This window comes from Sapajus apella, unplaced genomic scaffold (assembly GCF_009761245.1).
Source record: "Sapajus apella isolate SASKATOON/1434 unplaced genomic scaffold, GSC_monkey_1.0 scaffold39, whole genome shotgun sequence".
Taxonomy (NCBI): domain Eukaryota; kingdom Metazoa; phylum Chordata; class Mammalia; order Primates; family Cebidae; genus Sapajus; species Sapajus apella.
In genome coordinates, this window is record NW_022436979.1 from 17,519,198 (window position 1) to 17,542,370 (window position 23,173).

General features: G+C 42.3%; 1 long non-coding RNA gene across 1 annotated transcript; it reads left to right on the forward strand.

Annotated features, from left to right (window-relative positions):
- The first annotated feature begins 2,143 nt into the window (after window positions 1-2,143).
- On the forward strand, window positions 2,144-9,516 carry LOC116565243. Its single transcript, XR_004275346.1, has 3 exons — window positions 2,144-2,994; window positions 7,691-7,779; window positions 8,486-9,516. It is a non-coding gene; the product is annotated as an uncharacterized LOC116565243 (long non-coding RNA).
- Window positions 9,517-23,173: the final 13,657 nt, after the last annotated feature.

Here is a 23,173-nt window from a genome sequence, read left to right on the forward strand (position 1 = left end):
GGGGAAAACACGACACTAAGGTCAAGTGCTCTGTGGGGCTGCATTCGAGGGGGTGGTCTTCCCAAAGTGCCTGGAGTATGTATGGCCACAGTCACAGTGTGTTTCCTTTTAACCGTATCTTAAATCTAAAGACAGCTGACTATTGTTTATGCCAACTTTCCATAAAAGTCTAACAAAAATTTATTTTCTCTCTCTTTTCTCCCCCCAGCCCGCCCCATCTTGGCCACATGGTTTCCTTTGGGTTGCTTGTCAGTTCTTCCCCTGAACCTCCTGCTCCTTCTCTTTGCATCTGTGGGATTTTGCCTGCAGCTAATTTTTCATTTTAATGTTCTCATTTCTCTCCCCCTGTCCTGCACACTTTGAGAACAAGTCCACGAATCTGATTTCTTGATAACCTTTTTGATATCTTCCTAGGGCAGTTTCCCCAACTGTTATTCATTTTGTAGCCGTAATGTGGCTATCTGCAAGGCTTCACTAGGGAGGTCTACTATAATGTAATACTAACAAACTGCTTGCTGCTGCTCCTAAATATTCAAGCTAGTTTAAAAAAAAAAAAAGCCAGCATCTCTGCCTGTCTTGTTCAGGTTGATTGATGTAATACCAGAAATTTCCCAAGCCTCTGGTTTACTTGAGGTGTTTGGAGTTGGTGTATTTGACGGAAATTTCTAAAATGAAGTTGTTCCTTGTGGCGCCAGGGTTCAGACAACCGGGGTTGGGTTGCAGCTCAGGATGAATTGAATGATTACAAAGTCAAGTTCCCTCTGGGAGAGACAACCTTACAGGTAAATTGAACAGGGGCTTCCAAATCAATACTTCTTGAAAGTCTCGCTTCTATTAAAATACGCATCTTAATTTTAGTTATCTGTGTGTCCCAATTTTTCTACACTAAGCACATATTATTCTAAAGTCAGAAAACTGCTTATCGAAAAAATGAAATGTTTAAGAATACAATAAATGGAAGGGGCTGGGGCATGGTGGCTCACTCCTGTAATCCCAGCACTTTGGGAGGCTGAAGCAAGTGGATCACTTGAGGTCAGGAGTTCGAGACCAACCTGTCCAACATGGTAAAACCTTGTTTCCACTAAAAATACGAAAATTATCAGGGTGTGGTGGCGGGCACCTGTAATCCCAGCTACTTGGGAGACTGAGGCAGGAGAATCGCTTGAACCCAGGAGGTGGAGGTTGTAGTGAGTCAAGATCACAGCACTGCACTCCAGTCTGGGTGACAGAGCGAGACTCTGTCTCAAAAAAAAAGAAAGAAAGAAAGAAGGAAAGAAAGAAAGAAAAGACAATAAACGAAACAGGAGGTCACAGGTCAGGACTTCCAGGCCTCCCCTCTTTCCACGCCCTCAAGCTCGGCTGTCTTCTGGCTAGCAAGTGCTTCCTTACTCCGCAGCATCTTCTGACCACTTCACTCTGACTGAGGCTGAATTTTGAAGCTTACAGATTTCTTGTGAGTATAAAAAGCTTTATTAATTTTTTTGAGTTGTAAATCAATGTGCTTCCTGCTAGCCAGAGCAAAAATATTGTCCTGGTCTCAATAAAGTACAATCCAGAATTTCTTACTATGAAGTAGGATTAAGAGGGGAAAACCCAGAAGGGTGCAGTGGCTCACACCTGTAATCCCAACACTTTGGGAGGCCAAGGTGGGCAGATCACAAGGTCAAGAGATCGAGACCATCCGGCCAACATGGTGGAGCTCCAGCTCTACTAAAACTACAAAAATTAGCTGGGCATGGTGGTGCCCGCCTGTAGTCCCAGCTACTCGGGAGGCTGAGGCAGGAGAATCGCTTGAACCCAGGAGGTGGAGGTTGCAGTGAGCTGAGATTGTGCCACTGCACTCTAGCCTCGCAACAGAGCAATACTCCGTCCAAAAAAAACAAAAAAAGAGTAAAAAAAAACCTCTCAGGAGTCAGGAGTGAAGATTAAGTATCATTTCTTCCTTTAGGCACAGAGCAGAAGCCATCATGTAGCAAAGACAAATGAATTATTTGTAGCCGGTGGAAGCTGGTGTCTGATTTGTTTGGTTGTTGTTTTTGAGTAGAGATGAGTTCTTGCTACGTTCCCCAGGCTGGGCTCAGCTCCTGAGCTGAAGCAATCCTCCCGACTTGACCTGCCCAGTAGCTGAGACTACACACAGCATGCGCCACTCTACCTGACTTCTTCTCCTTAATCCTCACTCGAGTATTTAGACGTTCTTCCCAAATGGTTTGTCACCACTAACTCATTTCCCCTAAATATCCAAGTGAGAATCTTCAGACACTTCCTATAAGCCTAGATATCTAGGGCTTATGAATTAATGTTGTACTTAATGCATCTTTATCATAATTTGTAAAAAAAAAAAAAAAAAAAGGGGATCTAAATCACAGACTTAAAAAAATCACCCAAAAAAGGTAGTTCATTTTGGGGAATGCTTTTGAAAAAATTTAGGGACTTCTTGTTGTAAACTAGGTTTTTGCAAAGGTATATGAATGAGTGAGGTTTAAATTTGATAGTGCTCTGAATACTGCTTTTCCAGATTCAGAAATTAATAATACGCTGTTTGAGGAAGGAACCCACGTCAATAGAAGGATTGCATACAAGTGCACCTGCGTGTATCCTGATGTTGCTTGGATATGAATGTTGATACAGTGGGTGGTTTAAGTAGGAAATATTCAGTGCTTTCCTTCTTGCTTCTGAGCATCCCTGAAGTTCTAGGGAAACAAAGTAAAAGACGTGATCATTGCCTTCTAGGGGTTTCAGAAGGGAAGGTCACACCTGCACACGGAAAAGCAGGGACGTACCCATGCTGCCCTGTTCTCGGGATACCGGGGAAAGGGTTGCAGAACCGTTCCACCTGCTCACCAGCTCCAGGATTTGGCAGCCAGTGCCACTCCTCTGACCTCCGAGGCTCGGCGTTATGGACTTACCCCAGTAGGGATGGATCCTGCCTTTCCCACCTCACAGTGACTTCTGTGAGGGTTAAACGAGAGCCGTGAGAGCAATGCATGTCAGGTAAGGTGCAAAACCACACTGTGTTGATGTGCAGATTCGGCGGAGACAGAGGTCACTTTGCAATATTTTATTACTGGAGTTGAAGCTGGGCCTTTAAACTAGGGTGGGATATTGGTAAAAACAAAGGAGTCTGGAGAGTATTCCAGGCATGGATAACAAGGGCTTAAACTCAGGAGCAGCAAAGACAACACTTGCAAGACAGAGTACATATAATGGATCTTCCTCTCAAATTAATGTTTAGCGTCATAAATGCCATATGTGTTTATGAGGGGGAAAGGGGTTAACATCACAAATATAATTTTTCCACCACAGTTTTGTTACAGAACATGAAAGATGAGCATTGGAAGGTGACATGGTAGAAGTTTGTTACATGTTATTGCTTCATGCCTTGTGTGCAAATGGAGCCACTACCCTAAGCCCCAGCTTTCAATTACAATCCCTACTTCAATAGGAAACCTCTGTCTTGGCTCATTTCCCTCCAGTCATTCTTTCCTTCCCTCCCTCCTTCCCTCCCTCCTTCCCTCCCTCCTTCCCTCCCTCCTTTCTTCTCTTCTTTCCTCCCTTCCTTACCTTTTCCTTCCTTCCACCTTCCCCCTTTCCTTCCTCCTCCCCTTCCCTCCCTCCCTCCCTCCCTTCCTCTTTCTTTTCCTTTCTTTCTTTTATAGAGGCAGAGTCTCACTCTGTCACCCAGGCAGGAGTGCACTGGCCTTATTACAGCTCACTGCACCGTCAAAGTCCTGGGCTGCAGCCATCATCCCACCTCAGCCTCCGGTCCCTCTAGTCATTTTAGCACTCTTGTGTTCTTTGATTTCCCCATGGACATGTTGTGTGTCCCCAGTTGGATTTCAGAGTCCCTGAAGTCAGGAATGTCTTTCAGCCCCGTGACCTCACAACGCCTGGCAGTGGCTGGCTCTGGTGGGTATCGCTGGTCTGATGCTGACAAGCTGGCTTTCCTTCTTATGTTTACTCAGAACTAATTCTGACAGCCCACCCCTCGCAGTCTTATTGGTGGGTTTCAAAGTACTCTTCACAAAGTAATGTACACGCACTTGCGTAGAGAAAAAGCCGCGATGCATTTTTAAGACTTCTATTTTGGGCTAAGTCACTACACCACAGTCCTGGGTAGAAAGATGCCGTGATCTTACTATGTCGTATGCGTGTTTTGGCATGGTTAAACAGCAGGCTTAGAGTCTGAACCTCAAAATCACACTTTTCTGATTTTCTCTCTTACTTTTTTGGCCCTTCCTTCTAAGGGCCTGCGCCCCCTCCTTGAACGATTGGTGTTACTTGAGGATTTTAGGGCCCTTTTGCTTCTTGTTCCCGAGCCACTACTTGAATTTTCTTTTCTTTTTGTGGAGAAACGGGTCTCGCTGTATCGCCCAGGCAGGTCTTGAACTCCTGGGCTCAAACTATCCTCCTGCCTCTGCCTCCCTAAGAGCTGGGATTACAGGCATAAGCCACCGCGCCTGGCACTAGAATTATCATGTAAAAGAATTCAGTATCTTAATCTCCAGCCCGCACTTCCCCTCTGAGTTTCAGATTGGACATCTCTATTCCTTCACAGCCAATATTTCCAGTGAAACTTACATCTTTCCCATCAGAACTTGGCCTTCCTTTCTGTGTCCCCAGTCTTGCCAGAGGATCTGATTAGCCACCCACTTGCTAAAGCCACGAACTCAGGAGTGCTCCCTGGTCCCTCATTGCTCCCTTGCATCCCATGTGGAATCCATCACCAGGCTGTCTTTGTTTACCTCCTGAAAGTCTCCTGAATCAGCCCATTTATCTCCAGCTCCACCGCCAACACCATCCTCATGCTAGTTCAGCTCACCCTTACGTCTCCTCTGGCTATTTCAGTGGCCTCCTCTTTGATTTCCTGCCTCATTCTTACCACACTGCCGCTGGAGACATCTTTCTAAAATCCAGGTCTAACTGTGTTACTCCCCAGCTTGGATCTTTTTGGTGGCCAAAGTTAAGTAAATTAGATCCAGGTCTTGGCTAAGGCTTGTAAGACCCCCGGCCCCAGTCCCACCGTGCTGGCTCCACACTATCGCCCAAGGCTGGCATCCCCGTGCCCTGGCCAGGCCTCTGCTCAGGCTCTTCACTGCCTCCATCACTTCAAAGACCCTCGACAGAACTGAAACAGCTTTTCCTGCCCGCACTGGCCCCAGTGGCGCCTGTTTAGGCTTTAGGGTTCATGGACCTGGGCTGTAAGAGATTTGTCCAAGCTTGAAGACCCTAGAGAAGAGGCGCTTGTATGCATCCCCTTGGCCCTTACAGCTCACTATTGAGGATTACCTGTCATGCCTAAGTCTTCGGGGTACAGACTTTTAGGTGAAGTTGTATGCAGGGGTCATGTCCAGAGCAATCATTCTCATCAGAGCATGGCGTGGGCGCGTGAATCAGTCACTGGAGAAACGTTCCCAAAGTATTCATGGTTGGCCTCCAAGGAGTCCCTCATCCTCTCAAGATTCTGATTCAGGAAGTCCACAGTGGGACCCAGGTGTGCATATTTTGACAAATTTCCCTAAGACTGAGTCTGTTTTCCCTACCCTGTCCCTTTTCCAGAAAAGAAGTAGCTTAAAGCTTGGTCAACTTTTCACTTTTTTTTTCCACCATCTCAGACGTAATTCTAAAAAGCGAGACACGAAGCTGTGTCACAGCCAGGCGGGGAGGGCTGAGATTGAAGATACTTCTATAGAGATATTCTGTACAGCCACTGACATTCTCCAAAGACCAAAACCTTAAAAACAAAAAGCTTTTCTACAATTACAAGTAACCTATTTAAACCAACAACTTCATCCTTAGGTAACTGCAGTGAGCATCTGGAGGTGTTAAGGTTTGTGCTCCATATGAATAACATGCTGGCCCCATCACTCCCCTCTACCAGCACAGACCCCGGGAACAGTTGCTTCTGGCTTCAATGTCATGTTCACCCTTCGAGGTGTACCTTCGTTAGCAAACATGGGAAGTGGGTGAATTTATCTGGAGCCACTTTTCCATTCTCTGTCCATCAATTCTGTCTCTTGTACAGGAGAAAAGCCAGTAACTGTTTCAAAACATTCTCTTTTCTGAAGGGATATGTCTTAGAAAAGAACCTTCCGTAGGAGGATGCTGATGAACATGGCCTTCCACGTAGTTTCACAGTAGTCTATTTGTGTGTCTTTCTGCCCTGTTAGTGTGGGGCTTTCTGAGCAGAGAGGCGTGGCTTAGTCATCTTTGTATTTTCTGTGCTGACACAGAGGTGTTTATTGAATAACTGAATGACTAAATGAATGCATGCATTCACATATGGATGAGAGCAGTAGAGGGAATTACAGGTATTTGGGCCTTCGGTAAAGTCACGCAGATCCATAGTCACTTAATGCGGTACTGGTATATTTTTGGAGGGCATTCTTATCAGCATTTTTAGGGACGCATTATTATCCTTAGTTTTTAAACAAAGTAATTGACATTTGAAAAGTATGTGTGATGGAACATATTTGTATATTTGAAAAATAACGAGTGAAATTAAAATTTTCATAATATTAGACTTATAATACAATCGGACCTCTGTATCCGCAGCTTCAAATTTGTGGATTCAGCCATGTGTGGACTGAAAATATTGGGAATATCAACACCCAGAGCAATATGAATATCAGTATCAATAACAAATAACAATGCAACAATAAAAAAAACACGTAAAAATCCAATCCAGTGTAACAGCTCTTTATGTAGTATTCACATTGTATTACGTATTATGAGTAATCTGTTTAATAGACGTGATTTGAAGTAGACAGGAGGATGTGTGTCAGTTATATGCAAATACTGTGCCATTTTATATCAGGGACTTGAGCATTGGATTTTGGTATTTTCAAGGAGTCCTGGAAAAAGTCCCCCTAAGATACTGAGGGGCAGCTGTACAAATGTATCCTGAAATGTCTCTAGTCTTCAACTGTAGACCCCTTATGCCACCTTTCCACTGAATTCTGCATGGCCTGAGAGATTCCAAAACACATACATACATTCACACATGCAAACAATACAGGGGCAGTGTCATACAAATGGTGTGAAGAATTGGGGAGTTATTCATAGGTGGGGAACAGATAAACATTTGGAACATCTGGTCTTATAAAGCCTCACTGATATTAACATTTATTTTTTTAAATTATAAACAAATACATGTTTATTATAGGAAAACAGAATTACAGAATAGCAGAAAAGAAGGAAACAAGAATTAACCATCATTATATCAACCAAAGATGATCATTTTCAATATACTGTGTTTCCTTTGAACAAAGGAATATATTATTTATTTAAAATAATTGAGACCATGCAGTCTAAACTGTTCTGTAACCTGCCTTTTTTCTATAGTTATCCTTAACATTAGTCATGGATGGCTTTAAATATTCTTCCACATTGCTCCAAATGGCTGCATAGTGATGCCTTCCTTAAATCATTTTCCTTCTGTTTCTCATTGTTGGATATTTTCAGAAACATTTTTCTAATGTAAATTTTTAGGCCTTCACAAATATCCCTGAAGAAACCTGAACATGTCCTGGAATTAGAATGGCTAAGTCTATCGCTCTCCCCATGTTTAAGGCTTTTTAAAATACATTGTCAAGTTACTCTCCATCATTTAGTTGTGTCCAGTGAAAAGTTATTCTAAAACTATGTTCCAACACATGTAACGGTCACTTTTATTTTGGAACTTTTACAGCTGTATCCATTCCCGTAGGATTTGGATTTCAGGATTACGTTCTGATGTATAATCTGCAAAATTATTCTGCATTGTCGAGTCTTTACCAGGTAAGGTATCATATCTCCTAATTAAGTTTCAATAAAACACTTCAGGAGGCTGAGGTGGGCAGATCATAAGGTCAAGAGATCAAGACCATCTTGGCCAGCATGGAAACTCCATCTCTACTAAAAAAACAAAATTTAGCTTGGTGTGGTGGCATGCATCTGTAGTCCCAGCTACTCGGGAGGCTGAGGCAGGAGAATCGCTTAAACCCAGGAGGTGGAGGTTGCAGTAGGCCAAGATCGTGCCCCTGCACTCCAGCCTGGTGACAGAGTGAGACTCTGTCTCAAAAAAAAAAAAAAAAAGAGAGAAAACCTCTTTTAATAGAGGATTTTTCTTAACCTTTGCATCTCCAAAAGTCCACCATGAGATGCCGAATTAGTCATTGCTAATCACAAATATTTTGAAAGTTACTGTTTTATTGTAAAACTTTTTCACCTAGATGGCCAGGAACAGCATATTGAGATTCAAAATTCTCTCTGCTCTCTTGCTCTCAAGTATGCAAGCACAATGCAAGTATGATTTGGTCTCCAGCTTGGTAGAGAAACATTACAACATAACCCATATATTTTCATCCTGGTTGTATGGGTTGAATAAAAAGCATCTCTAATTCCCATGAAGATTCAACCTCTCGTATAAGATGTTTTTCATTTTAACCCGGAGTGAAAGCTGCACAGAAACCACTTGACTGTATTCTTCTGTTAGTAACATTAGATTCCCAAGATGCAACAGGCTTTCAGATTTATTATTCTCCCACAATGAAGAAACTCAAGGATACGAAAACCTGGAAGAGCTTTTCATTTGACATCTTTCTTTCAAGGTAACAGTTCTGCTGCAGTTTGTTTAGTGTGCACCAGCTTATTAGTGGCAGCTTTGTGTGAAAATGTGGTTATCACAAAAGGTAATATATGGTAAAGAGCAGCTGCTCCTAATCACAAACCATCCATAAATAGCTTTCCCCCCTTGAGAAGACTCTCCATTCTCTGGTTGTAACAGTCAGCAGAAAATTAAAACCCCATAGGATGATAAATAGTTTAAAACATATTTCTTCCCAGTGTTTTGAATGTTGTCTTGTAATGCAGTGCACTTTTACTGAACCAGAAATTGTCTGTAATAAAAGAATATTGGGAGAAAATGTTTAGATTCTCACTGAATTCTAGAACTTAGAAGGAATATTCTGGTTTCACTGTTAAAGGTTAATCACTGAGTATATGTCATAGGCTGCAATAAAATGAGAGTTTTTAGTCTCCTGCTCCCAATAAACAGTTACAATTTTTAACACATCAAAGTTGGAGACCTTTTTTTCTTAATTTAAAATAACAGCCAAATGAATTTCTTGGCAATAAGCAAATGCTTGCTTTTAAAAATCCTATAAATATTTCATTTTTTAAGTCGTCAAAAAGAAAACAAATCACTTCTTTCAGCTGTCTTTTGACACAAAGCCATCTTTTCTGTACACACAGGGAAAAAATATTGCTCTTTATGCTGATGCCTTTTCTGGCTATTAGTCATCTGTTTATACATGATATTGACCATTCCCTGGAGGCACTCTGAACTTGCACCTTCCCTTCCTTATGAAAGAAATTGAGGAGTCACAGAAATAATTTCAGAATTTTCTCAAGACTGTTGAGACTAAATTCTAAATGATCAAACCATGGTAGCAAATTCATTGTCAGGTCGAGGCTGTGATTTTTCTTTTCTTTTTTTTTTCTTTTGTGACAGTCTCACTCTGTCGCCAGGCTGGAGTGCAGTGGTGCGATCTTGGCTCACTGCAACCTCCGACTCCCTGGTTCAAGCTATTCACCTGCCTCAGCCTCCCGAGTAGCTGGGATTACAGGCATGTGCCACTACGCCCAGCTAATTTTTGTATTTTTAGTAGAGATGGGGTTTCACCTTGCTGGCCAGGATAGTCTTGATCTCCTGACCTTGTGATCCACCTGCCTAGGCCTCCCAAAGTGCTGGGATTATAAGCATGAGCCACTATGCCCAGCCAAGACTGTGATTTTTCTACTTGAAGCCATTGGTTTCCACCAGAGATTAATTGACTATCAGTCTTTCCTGTGGGTGACTCTTCCAACTATTAGCAATCATCAATATCTATGGAGGATAATCTCAGTTGTAAGGAGCTTGAATGAGGCTAGCAAATGAAACTTTGTTCTTGCCCTAGCTGACTGATGTCTCAAAAGTCCTTGAAATGTTCTATTCATTCCAGTGTATGCACACACACACAAAAAAAGTGAGCTTGTTTTCCGCAGGGTGAATCTTCCCAGAGCAGATGGGGCTTGTGCTTCTCAGGGTAGGGGGTGTCCTGAGGACTCCTACCTTGACATTGCAATGAAAACTTTCTTTCAAACTCTGAATTCTCTCATCTGGCACAATAAATTAGAAAAGCCTGCTGCTTCCTTTGGTAAGCTTAGAGAGTGCTCCCATGTTAGAATCACATCTAGAAGTCATCTCTTTTCTGGCATAGCAGAAGGCACATGGTGGGCCCCAGATGTTCCTTCAAGGCTGTCATTCTCAGGCATAATTACATCAGGGAAGCCAGCAATAAAGAAAGGAGCGCTCCCTTTCTCTCTTTCTTTCCTCCCTCCCTCCTCTTCCCTTTCTCCCTCTGTCTCTCTCACCCACCAACACCACTTCAACAGGGGAGTTGAAGGTTGATTCATAACCTCCCTTTATGAAAAAACCTGCCCCACACTTCGGTAACTACAGCTCTGTTAAGACTTCGGTTGGTTAGAAATATTGCAAATGTCACAAGGTTGGGCAGCAGGTGGGAAGGTGGAGGGGACGGTGGCATACGTGGCACCTCAACAGTGGCCCCTTGGCCGCCCCTGGCCTTCCTCTCGGCTGAGCCTCCTGCAGTTCTGTTTTGGAGACAAGAGCTTCCTATGTGCTTGCTTCCTCCTTGCCTGAAAATCCTAGAGAAAGCTAACAAAGCACCCTACAAAACTCCAGAAACAGTCTGCAACTGCTTAAGGGAAAGTGGCCTTAATCCTAAGTGACCCTTCCTTATTTCTCCAGGACTGTGCTAGGTACATTTCATAGATTAGGGAGGGTGACTCCAAATGAGTTTATCCACCTGATTTCACAGATGTGAGGCCTCAGATTCAAGAGAGCACATGGTCCCTACTCGTGGTAAGCAGCCAGTGAGGGCAGGCCAGGCTACGGGCGCGAATGGAACGGAAGCGGAAGTATATGGAACGGAAGCGGAAGTGTATGGAACGGAAGCGGAAGCGTTTGTGCAGCCGCGCGTGGGTAGTAAGCGCTCCCTCCGCGGCTGCTTTCGGGCTGTTTCAGGCTGTCTCAGGACCTCGCCAAACCCCGCGGGGCCTGGAGGAGCCCTGCAATCCGCTCTTGGGAGCCCTCGGACCTGGCTGTGCCCCTGTAGCTTCAGATTCCACAAGACCCAGAACCTCGTGGAAGGGAGGGAGAGAGAAGCAGTGCACTTCCTGTAGCGATGGAGTGTGGAAAATGCTTTTTTGGGCCGGGCGCGGTGGCTCACGCCTGTGATCCCAGCACTTTGGGAAGCCGAGGCGAGCGGATCACGAGGTCAGAAGATCAAGACCATCTGAGGCTGAGGCAGGAAAATTGCTTGAACCTGGGAAGCGGGGGATGCCGTGAGCCGAGATTGTGCTGTTGCACTCCAGCCTGGCGACAGAGAGACTGTCTCAAAAAGAAAAAAAGAAAGAAAGAGAGAGAGAAGAAAGAAAGAAAGAGAAAATGCAAGAAAGAAGAAAGAAAGAGAAAATGCTTTTTTGTAACTGCAATGCTGTCAAATTCTCTCCACCCTCGGTCCACCTGGGACATGCTGGAGCTCATCTTTCTCAAATTATTTCCCAAATAAAAGGTAAGAGCAGAGTGAACAGTAGGTGCTCCTTCCGTGTGTCCTTGCTGCGTGGGCTTGCCGCCTCAAAACTGGAAGCGCTGCCCTCCTGTTCCGTAACTTCCCCTCTGCCTCTGGGAGTGTTAGATGTACCCGAAGAGTTGCTCTCACCCATACTGGGTGTAATCCCACTAGAGGATCGGGGCCCTGAGGGAGGGGGGGAATGTACAAACACTCCTCATATCCCTCTCTTTTTTTCTTTCTTTTTCAATTTTGTAGAGGTGGAGTCTCCCTGTGTTGCCCAGGCTGGTCTTGAATACCTGGCCCCAAGTGATCTTCCCACTTCAGTCTTTCAAAGCACTGATGGGCCTCTTTTCCAATCGGCCACCTTTTGCTCATGATCCACTTGATTACGGTCTACTGGGCTAGAAAGTTAATTGAGACTTTTGAGGCCTTTTCTAAGCAGCCTTTCAGAGCTGGGAAAGAGCTGCGCCATCTCCTTGTTGCATTCCCATCATTCACTCTCTTGCCCCATGCATGGAATGTGAGCTCAGTACTGGTAGAGAGATACCTTCCATATCTCACCACCTTTAATCATTTTGACCACATTATAAGGACAACATAAGATGGCTGGCATCCTCCCCTTTTCAAGAAGAGGAAATTTGGGCTTGTGTTGTCCAAAGTCATATGGTTGGTGAACAGTAGAGTTAGGAATTGCACACTAGCCAGGCTCATGCCACAACCTGAATGACTGGAGACGCCACACTGCCTCATGTACTGTCACATCAACAGAAAGCCTCTCATTTTGCATCCTATATTTATATGACTGGATCAGTTATAAACATTATGATTCCACTGTCTTTGGCCCAAGCCAAGCTCATAGAGAGCCATAATGTAATGTGTCCACAGACTGACCACAGTGTTGCTTACAGAAGACAGACTTCAGAGCAAAATAAACTCTGCAAAGCACGCTAAATGGCTTCCCATGATGTGGAGCCATAAGGAAGTTTCTTTTTAAAACATAGTTAACTTTTTTCCTGTTTATAAGAATAATACACAACCATTGGGAAAAAAACTTGGAAAATGTAAGGGAAACATTTTAGAACCACCCATAGTGCTAACATTAAGCCATATGTAGTTTCTATTGTACATATATACATTTTAATACATCAAACTAATTATATATGGCCTTTTAAAAAACTGTAGCATTGTCCCTGACCATATGGCCAACCGTAAGCTTCTCTATGAATCAATGCAGGGCCTTAGTCCAGACGGTCTATTTTATAGACAAAGTACTGCGCCCTGGGAGGACTTTCCCCACTATGAGGTGGGGCTATAATGACTGCAGTGCCCCACCTGGGGCTGGATCTGACATATGGTACAGAGCCACGTGTACATTTGGCTTCAGTTGTTTTCCTCTTTAGTTAATAGGTCATCAGGAATTTACCGTGAGGCCTTGGGTAGAGGCTGAGGGCATGCTGTCAGTGTGGCCAGGGCAGTATCCTGGGCTTCTGAGCACAGATGATTTACAGCCTTTGTCCGCTGTAGGTATCATCTGTCCCTAATGGTAGAGGACTTCTCATAAAATTTCCAACTTTATGACCAAGTAGATCTTTTTTTTTTTAGACGGAGTTTCACCCTGTTTTGCAGGCTAGAGTGCAGTGGCATGATCTCGGCTCACTGCAACCTCCGCTTCCTGGGTTCAAGCGATTCTCCTGCTTCAGCCTCCCGAGTAGCTGGGATTACAGGCATGTGCCATTATGCTCAGCTAATTTTGTACTTTTAGTAGAGATGGGGTTTCTCCATGTTGGTCAGGTTGGCCTTGAAATCCTAACCTCAAGTGACCCACCCGTCTCGGCCTCCCAAAGTGCTGGGATTCTAGGCGTGAGCCACCACACCTGGCCGACCAAGTCGATCTTGTAACGCCCGGTTCATGAATTGTAAGTATTGGGAGTCTGGTCACTTGGTGTCCCATGGTCAGTCATCTCCACCAGGAACTGGTGCAAGCCAGGAACTGTTACTTTTAGAAGGAGAAGAGGTATTGACTGGATGCATAGTTTTAATCATAAATTTTAAGGTATTTCACTTTCTTTAAAGAATTCTTTTTTGTGGCAAGGTACACATAATGTGAAATTTACCATTGTAACCATTTTTAAGTGTACCGTTCAGTGGTACGAAGGATATTTGTAATATTGTGCAACCATCACTGCCATCCATTTCCAGAGCTCTTTTCATTTTGCAAAACTGAAACTCTATGCTTATTAAAAAATACTTCCCATTCTCCACTCCTCCCAGCTCCTGGCAAAGTAGACCAGCATGCTACTTTCTGACTCTATAAATTTAATTACTCCAAGTACATCATATGAATGGAATCATACTGTTTAGTATTTTTCCTTTTGCAATGGATGTATTTCACTTAGCATCATGTCCTCACAGTTCACCCATGTTGTAGCATGTGTAAGAACATCCTTCCTTTTGAAGTCTGAATAATATTGAATTGTGTGTATATACTACATTTGGTTTACCCATTCATCTCTCAATGGACACTTGTGTTGCTTCTGCTTCCAGAAGTGGAATTGCTAGATCATGTGGTAGTTACAGCTTTAATTTTTTGAGGGGAAATCATACTATTTTCTACAGTGACTTTACAATTTTACATTGCCACCACCAATGAACAGGGATACCAGTTTCCCCACATCCTTGGCCTAACTTGTAATTTTTTGTTGTTTTGGTAGTAGCCATACTGATGGGTGTGAGATGGCATCTCATGGCCGATTTGCATTTTCCTAATGATTAGTGGTATGGAGGGTCTTTTCCTGTGCTTATTGGCCATTTGTGTATCTCCTTAGAAGAAATGTCTGTTCAAGTCCTTTGCCCATCTTTGAATCAGGCTTTCCTTTGTTGTTGAAGATCCTTCACCTTTGATGCTCCTATGGAAGCTCATAGTAGGTTCCAGGCAGCCTCTTGATGTGCTCCAGGTCCTTCAAGCACTGTTTGTTCATAGCACTGACTCTATTTCTAGAGTCATGAGGTTCTAGCAACAACATCTATTGGTCTGCAACCCTAAGCAGCATACAAACTATGCTGGGGGAGAAAAACATGCTATAAAGAACATTGCTGGCTCCGTTTGTCCCATCCCCATCATCCACTCTCCGTTCCCAGGCATGGGATACACATAGAGTCCCCGCCGTGAGCTCAGTACTGCTAGAGAGATACCTTCCATATCTGGCTGCTTTTCATCATTTTGGTCACATTATAAGGACAACATAAGATGGCTAGTATCCTCCCGTTTTCAAGAAGAGGAAATTTGGGCTTGGAGGTCAGATTTCTGGCCTGGTTCTCACTTAAAGCCAGCAGCCGTTGACAGCACAGAAATTTTGTCTTTTTATTACACTTACCTTTTAAGTTTTTCTGTATTTTTCAATTTACTTTTAACAAATTAAAATAGTCAAGATTGTGCATTCTATTCTGATTTCCCCAATATGAAATGAATAATTTAGCTCACTTATATTTCCCCATCTATTATAACATTTCTTCCTTTACCAGTTGTCCAGACTTTGTTAATTAAAATCCAGTTTGTTGTTTTTTACATTGTTTTATGTCATGTATCTTCTCTATCTTTGAAAAATCTAAATTTCATTTGCATCTACTTATTTGGAGTGATTTTTTGAGATTTAACACTATCTTAATTGGTTACAGTGATAATGGTCAGTTCTTTTATGCACCACTCACTTTTGTCAGAACTGGAATTGTAATTCTCTTTCAAGTCTATTGAAATGCTTTTTCAAATAATTTTTTAAGAAAGAGACATAGGGCGATCTTGGCTCACTGAAATCTCCACCTCCCAAGTTCAAGCAATTCTCTGCCTCAGCCTCCAAAGTAGCTGGGATTACAGGTGCTTGCTACCATGCCCTGCTAATTTTGTGTGTTTTTAGTAGAGATGGGGTTTCACCATCTTGGCCAGGCTGGTCCCAAACTCCTGACCTCATGATCCACCCACCTCTGCCTCCCAAAGTGCTGGGATTGCAGGAGACATAGATGATATTTTCTGAGGCTTTGTATGTACCAGATCATTTTTCTGATGCCTTCACAAAAGAAAAATAACTGAAGATAAAAATTATGTCATAAGTATATTACTCCAACTTCTATAATTATTGTTTCATTTCTTCTGGTACATGGCTTGGCCAAAAAAATGCCTAAGTCCACTTTGCTAGTCCAGGTTGATTTTTGTTCACTTTTAAGGAAACTTCTCTTTTATGGGAGAACTTCTCTTTTGTCATACTTATGTTTAGGATTGTTTTGTTGTTTGTTGGAGGACTTTTACAAACATTTTAATCTTTTAAAAAATAATTTCCAAAGTTGCAAAAAGATGTAAAAATAAGATAAATACAAAGAACACCCATGTGCACTTTGCCCACATTCACCAAGGCTAGCACTTGACCTCACTTGTCTTTGTTTCTCTCTCTCTCTCTCTCTCTGTCTCTCTCTCTCTCTCTCTGCCTGTCTCCCTCTGCCTCCCTGTTTCGCCATTCACACACACATACCCAACTCTTTCTGAACCATTTGAGGGTAAATTAGATACATAATGGCCCTTTGTTCCTGAACACTTTTGTGTATTTTCTAAGACAAAAGAGAGTATATTTTCAACTTTAGTAAATGTAACACTGGAAAAATATTTTTTATCTAAGCTAACCACCCATTTTCCAATTGTGTCAGTTGATCCAATAATGCTCTTTATAGCATGATTTTCGGCCCCAGCAGAGTGTCTAGTCTAGGGTCACATAGTCTGTGTATTTGCTGTGTGTCTTTAGCCTCCTAGAATCTGGACTGTTTCCACAGTCTTCGTGTGTGTGTGTGTGTGTGTGTGTGTGTGCGCGCGCGTTTATTCACATCTACATATTCTGAAGAGTACAGCCCCCTTCTCCTTTTTCTAATGGAACAGTCCTCATTTTGGATTTGTCTGATGTCTCCTCACGGTTAGATTCATGATGCATTCTTGGCTGAAATGCTACATAGGTGATGTGCCCTTCTTAGGGGATCTCCTTTAGAGGCATGTGATATCCATCTGCCCCTCACAGTTCATTCAGCTGATCTCCTATATTTGGACACTTAGGTAGTTCCCAGTGTTTTCCAATCACAAATACTGTCTCAATGAATAACTTTATGCATACATATATTCATATCGTTGGAGGTATATTTTCAGGGTAAATTCTCAGAAGTGGGATTGCTGAGTTGAAGGGTAAATGAATATGTAGCTTAGTTAGATATTCCCAATGTTCACAGTTCCTTTCAGAGGAATTGTACCATTTTGCATTCCCAACAGCGATGAGTGAAAAGTGCCTGTTTCTTCACAGATTTGCCAACAGAGTACATCTTTTCATATGGTTGAGTCATTTTTAATCATTTTATGAATTGCCTATGCATGTCCTTTGCTCATTTTCTATATGACTTTGGTTTTTCCCCTCAATTTAATAAGATTCTTTGTTTCTTTAAAATATTAGCTCTTTAACTGTGATAAATATTGCAAATATTCTTTCCTAGATTGTCATTTATCTTTGCTTATCTTTTGTCATTTAAATGTATTTTCTATGTTGTCAAATCTGTCAATCTTTTTCTCATTGCATGTTTAGTTAGATGAGAATGGTGATCATTAAAAAATTTGGAGACAACAGATGCTGGAGAGGAGGTGGAAACATAGGAACATTTTTACACTGTTGGTGGGAGTGTAAATTAATTCAACCATTGTGGAAGATAGTGTGGCAATTTCTCAAGGATCTAGAAATAGAAATACCATTTGACCCAGCAATCCCATTACTGGGTATATACCCAAAGGATTATAAATCATTCTATTATAAAGACTCATGCACACGTATGTTCATTGCGGCACTGTTTACAATAGCAAAGACTTGGAACCAACCCAAATGCCCATCAATGTTAGACTGGATAAAAAAAATGTGGCACATATACACCATGGAATACTATGCAGCCATAAAAAAGGATTAGTTCATGTCCTTTGCAGGAACATGGATGAAGCTGGAAACTATCATTCTCAGCAAACTGACACAAGAACAGAAAACCAAACAACACATGTTCTCACTCACAGGCAGGCGTTGAACAATGAGAACACATGGACAATAGGAGGGGAACATCATACACTGGGATCTGTTGAGGGGTGGGGGAACCAGGGGAGGGATAGCATGGGGTGGGGAGATTGGGGAGGGATAACATTAGGAGAAATACCTAATGAAGGTGACGGCGGGGATGGATGCAGCAAACCACCATGGCATGTGTATACCTATGTAATAACTATCCTGCATGATCTGCACATGTATCCCCAAACTTAAAGTATAATAAAATTTAAAAAAGAGCGTTTCTCCCAAAAAACCAGGTTATGGATGAATTCACTCATATTTTCCTAAGGTACTTCTAGAGTTTTATATATTTTTTATTACCTTCGGATTTCTGATCTATTTGGATTTTATTCTTATGTAGCACATGAGGGATGGATCTCTTTATTTTTAGCCTTTTCAAGTCACTGTATTCAGGTATATCTCTTTTATATATGGAAGAATTGAATTTTGTTTGTAAGTCAGTTTGAAAATACTTATAATAGGTGAGTTAAGTGATTTATTGAAATATCCATCAGTTTTTTGTTGGATGAAATTCATCTTCTAATAGATTCATCTGAAAGGGTTCCTGTATATAGCATTTCCTGACCCCTGGCACTTTTAAAACTACTTCTCTTGCCTTTACCCAAAGGACAACTTGTCAGATATTATGTCCCTTGTTTAACGTTCTTTAAGTTTCTTGAAAACCCTGCACCATTCTTGCCTTATCTTGTGTTGTGGAAGTCTGATGACAGTCTAGTTCTTTTGCATTTTCAGTCACTTTATCTTTTTGCTTAGAGGTCCCGAGAATATTTTCCTTATCTTTAAAATCAGATATTATAATTTTACTAGGATATATTTTAGAGTGGATCGTTCTGTGTCAATTTTTCCTGCTACAAGGTGGACTTTTTAAATGTGTAGATTCAATTCTTATTGTATTTCTGGACATTTTTCTTGGGTTATCATTCTAAATATTAGTTATGTTTCATTGTTTTGATTTTCTTTTGTGTCGATACCTATTATATATGTTGTACCTGATTTGCCTGTCTTCCATTTCATCACTTTTTCTTAAACTATTTTTCGTTTGTTTGTTTTGTTTTCTTTACCCTGCTTTCATTATCTTGCGGTTTTTTGGGGGGTTTTTTTGCTGTTTTTCAGTGTTCATTATTTGATTTTCCTTTCAATATATTCTTACCTTGACACCTTGAAACTAGTTTTCAGTTCTGGTATAATACTATCTTGTTATTTTTCCTGGGATCAAACCTTATTTTATTTTTTCCAGGTTTTTCTTGGCCATTTCTCATTTTATTTTTATATTTCTTAATTAGATTGATTTTAATATCCCAGATGGTTGTTTGAGGATATTTAGTTCTGTTTCGAGTGTCATGTTGTAATTTTCTTTAGCTTCATATTTAGGTTTTTGAAGGATATTTTTAATAAACAGAAGAGCCTTAGTGAACTTGTTCTGTCTTATACAATACTTTTATATCAATGTGGCTGCCTTTTTCTATTCCTATGCATTTCATGGGCAGAGATTGTCCCTGAGGAGTCCTGTAGGCCCAGCCACCACTCGCTTTGATCCAGACACCCCTGGTGAGCACTATGCTACCTCCTCCTCCGCCTTGTACCTGTCATCCCTTACTTCTCCACTGGCTTTCTGCCTAATTGTTGGAATTTGTGTTGAAATCATTCATCAGCAGATGGCTACTGTCTAGTCTCTTTGACAATGTAGATTAATATATTTTTTAATCTTTCATTATCCTTACATTTTGGTGGTGTCTCAAGAGGGAGAAGACTTTTTCTTTTTGCTATGGACTTAACCTTTTAATTTATTAATTTTTCTCAACTGCAAAATGATCATTTCTGAGGTCACTTACAATTTTCAAATCCTGTTGTACATCTTTCCCCTACTTGTGGGTTGACCTTCAATCCCAAAACGCTGTGCTTCCTGAGTTTTCAGCACGTCTTTTCAGACTTGATCATAGGGAAAATGTAACTTTTTTTCCTCTAGAGGGGCTGATGTGTTATAACCTGCTAAATGATCTCCTTAGAGTTGCTTTGGAGAAGTATTAACAATTATCATTATCATTATTATTATTATTATTTTGAGATGGAGTCTCACTCTGTTGCCCAGCTCGAGTACAGTGGCGTGATCTTGGCTCACTGCAACCTCTGCCTTCCAGGTTCAAGTGATTCTTTTGCCTCAGTTTCCTAAGCACCTGGAACTACAAGCACCAGCCACCATACCCAGCTAATTTTTGTATTTTTAGTAGAAACGAGATTTCACCATTCTTGGCCAGGCTGGTCTCGAACTCCTGACCTCAGGTCATCCAACTGCCCCAGCCTCCCAAAGTGCTAAAATTACAGGCATGAGCCACCACGCCCAGCCAGCATTAGCAATAATTAAGTAAACCATCCCACTATCTCTCACCTGGGTCAGCTTGCATGTAGTTGCTCATGTGACAGGTTGCCTGAAAGCAACTTAGTACCAGCAGGTAGGCGTATTTGCCCTTGTGATTTGCAGCTCAGGACTCATGTTCAAAATGACTAAGGTTTTCTCCATCTGTGGCATCTCAGTGTTTGCAGAACACCTCTCTGTTTTTGGTTCTGTGAGTCTTACATACTTGAGTTTGGGCTGTTCTGGAAAATGACTGCCCATCCTGTAGAAATTTCCTTTGGCACTTTTCAAAAGAGAGTTTGGACCATGTTACTAGTTTTATATGAAAGTCAGGTAACACCAAGTTTGGTGAAAACCTGTCTGGATATTTCGTATGATGCAGACAGAATTTTTATTTTGTTTTGCTTTACTTTCGACTATGTTGATCAATAGCATTTAAAACCAAGTTAAAGTGGCACAGTGTATGTCTAAATCAGACAATTTTCTTCATGATTCATAATACTGAGAATAAAAATAGCCAACACAGGAAGTTCCTACTATATGCCAGGCACTGTTCTAGGGAATTTACATTAATTTATTCCTTTCATCCTCACACGGCCATGTGGGATAGCTACTATTGCAACCGTCATTGTAAAGATGAGGAAAGTGAAGCCAGGGACAAACCCAGATTGTCTGACTCCAGAAGGAATTTTTTGTGGAAACCTTTTTCTTTTAGAAAGGGTTCAGAAAATACCTGGTCCTAGTTAGAGAGATAAACCTTGGAGTTACTAGGGTGGGAAAATTGGAAGAAGATGAATAGGGCATCTTAGAAATCAGAAGATGGAACAGTTCGTTGGGATTTGTAAGAGTTTGCAGGAAGAACCAGTACAGGAACCCATGAGAACAGGTACCTGAGGAGACTGGGCTTTCTTACTGTTAGAAGCAGCACTGTGACACAAATGTGTTCACATTCCTCTATGTCCTGTATTAAATAGCACCTTTAAATGCACAACTTTTGTTTTTTCAACAGGATCTCACTCTGTCGCCCAGGCTGGAGCACAGTGATGTGATCTTGACTGACTGCAGCCTCCACCTCCCAGGCTCAAGCGATTCTCCTGCCTCAGCCTTCCGAGTAGCTGCGACTACAGGTGCGTACCACCACGCCAGACCAACTTTTGTATTCTTGGTAGAGACAGGGTTCACCCTGTTGGCCAGCCTGGTCTCGAACCCCTGGGCTCAAGTGATCCACCTGCCATTTGAAAAGAATTTTATACTTCCATTCACTGCTGTGCTCCTCATGCGGCCCGTGTTTGTTGAGCGCTGTGTGGAAGTTGTGATCTATGAAGGGGAGGAGTTGGCGAAGAGAACTTCCCTGCCCAGGGAGCCAGCCTGGAGCGGTGAGCCCAAGAAGTGGAGGCAGGCTGGATGGCAGCGTGGGCTACTCAAGGAAGGAAAGCAGACCAGGGTTGGGCAGACGTGGAATCCCAGAGAAGGGATGGGGAAGGTCACAGCGTGCAGTGGGGTGGTCAGGGTCAGCCTTGCGGAGAAGGCTAGATTTGGACCCGCTCTGTCTAGGAAAAGGAGGTTCCCAGCAGAGGGAATCACTAAAGCAGGAGCATGCCCAGCTTGTGGAAAAACAGCAGAGAGGCCCGCACAGCTGGCACAAGAGTGGGATAAGGGAGCCTGAGACCCCTCAGGACCCAGAGCAGGCTGGCCTTGTAGGCTGTTTGGGGCCTTGGCTTTTATCCTGAGTGACATGGAAAAGTATCACAGGGTTTGACATGGTCTGACTTCATCCATGTCCCTGCAAAGGACATGATCTCATTCTTTTTCATGGCTGTGTAGTATTCCATGGTGTATGTGTACCCCATTTTCTTTATCCAGTCTATCACTGATGGGCATTTAGGTTGATTCCATGTCTTTGCTATTGTGAATAAGCACTGAAATTCTTATCTTATCCTGCGCACTGACTGTTGGATAAAGGTGGCGAAGGTGCCCACAGCAGGCTGGGAGGGTTAGACTCTCCTCACGTGAGGATGAATATCCTGTTTTTCAGTGTCTGTCTATGGCAGTATCTTTATGCTTTCTTTCATTCTTTTTTTTTTTTTTTTTTTTTTTGAGACAGAGTCTCGCTGTATCACCCAGCCAGGAGTACAGTGGCATGATCTCAGCTCACTGCAACGTCCACCTCCCTGGTTCAAGCGATTCTTCTGCCTCAGCCTCTCAAGCAGCTGGGACTACAGTCACCCACCACCACACCCAGCTAATTTTTGTGTTTTTAGTAGACATGAGGTTTCACCATATTGGCTAGGCTGATCTCGAACTCCTGACCTTGCGATCCACCCGCCTTGGCCTCCCAAAGTGCTGGGATTACAGGCGTGACCCACAGTACCCGGCCACCTTTGTGATTTCTTTATTTTCATGTTCTGCCTTTTCTCTTTCTTCCAGTCTGAGTGTTGCCTTTCAGAGGGAGTGCTGGGAAACACTGACTTGTAAACTCTTCTTTCAGAATCAGGATTTACCAGCATAGTCCTCTTACCAAGGCTAGAAAAGCCATTGTAATTTAATATAGCTTATTACTCTGGATCTGTTGTGTATCCCATGTCTGTTTAAATTTATTGGAGGGCAAGGCTCTGTTAAAGCTGCTGCTAAGAGATTTAAGTTGGTGCAGTCATGGGTCTGCCCAAGGCATCCTCAGCATGTATTGTATTGGTGCTGGTAATCTGAGGTCTCACTGAGAGGCTGTGCCTTTAAAGGAGTCACAGGAATCTCAGAAACAAGAAGCAACTCCATTGTAATGGTATCTGGTGGAGGTGTAGCTTGCCTGCCGGCACTCCAAGCTCTGTATCCGTATCCCAAGTCAGGGATCCCCTCCTGGGGATCTTTTTTGCATGTAAAACTCTTTTTTTAAATTTTTTATTATTTTTTTCTTTCTTTTTTTTTTTTCCTTTTTTTTAAATTATAAAACTCTTAAAACCAAGCCTAGTCCTTTGCACATCCCTCGCTTAGTCTGTTGTCTGTTTTCCTGGGGCTTTATAGCGCTGTCATTGGTTCACAGCTGCCAAGTCGTTACATGGTTAATCCTCCCTCTGCCA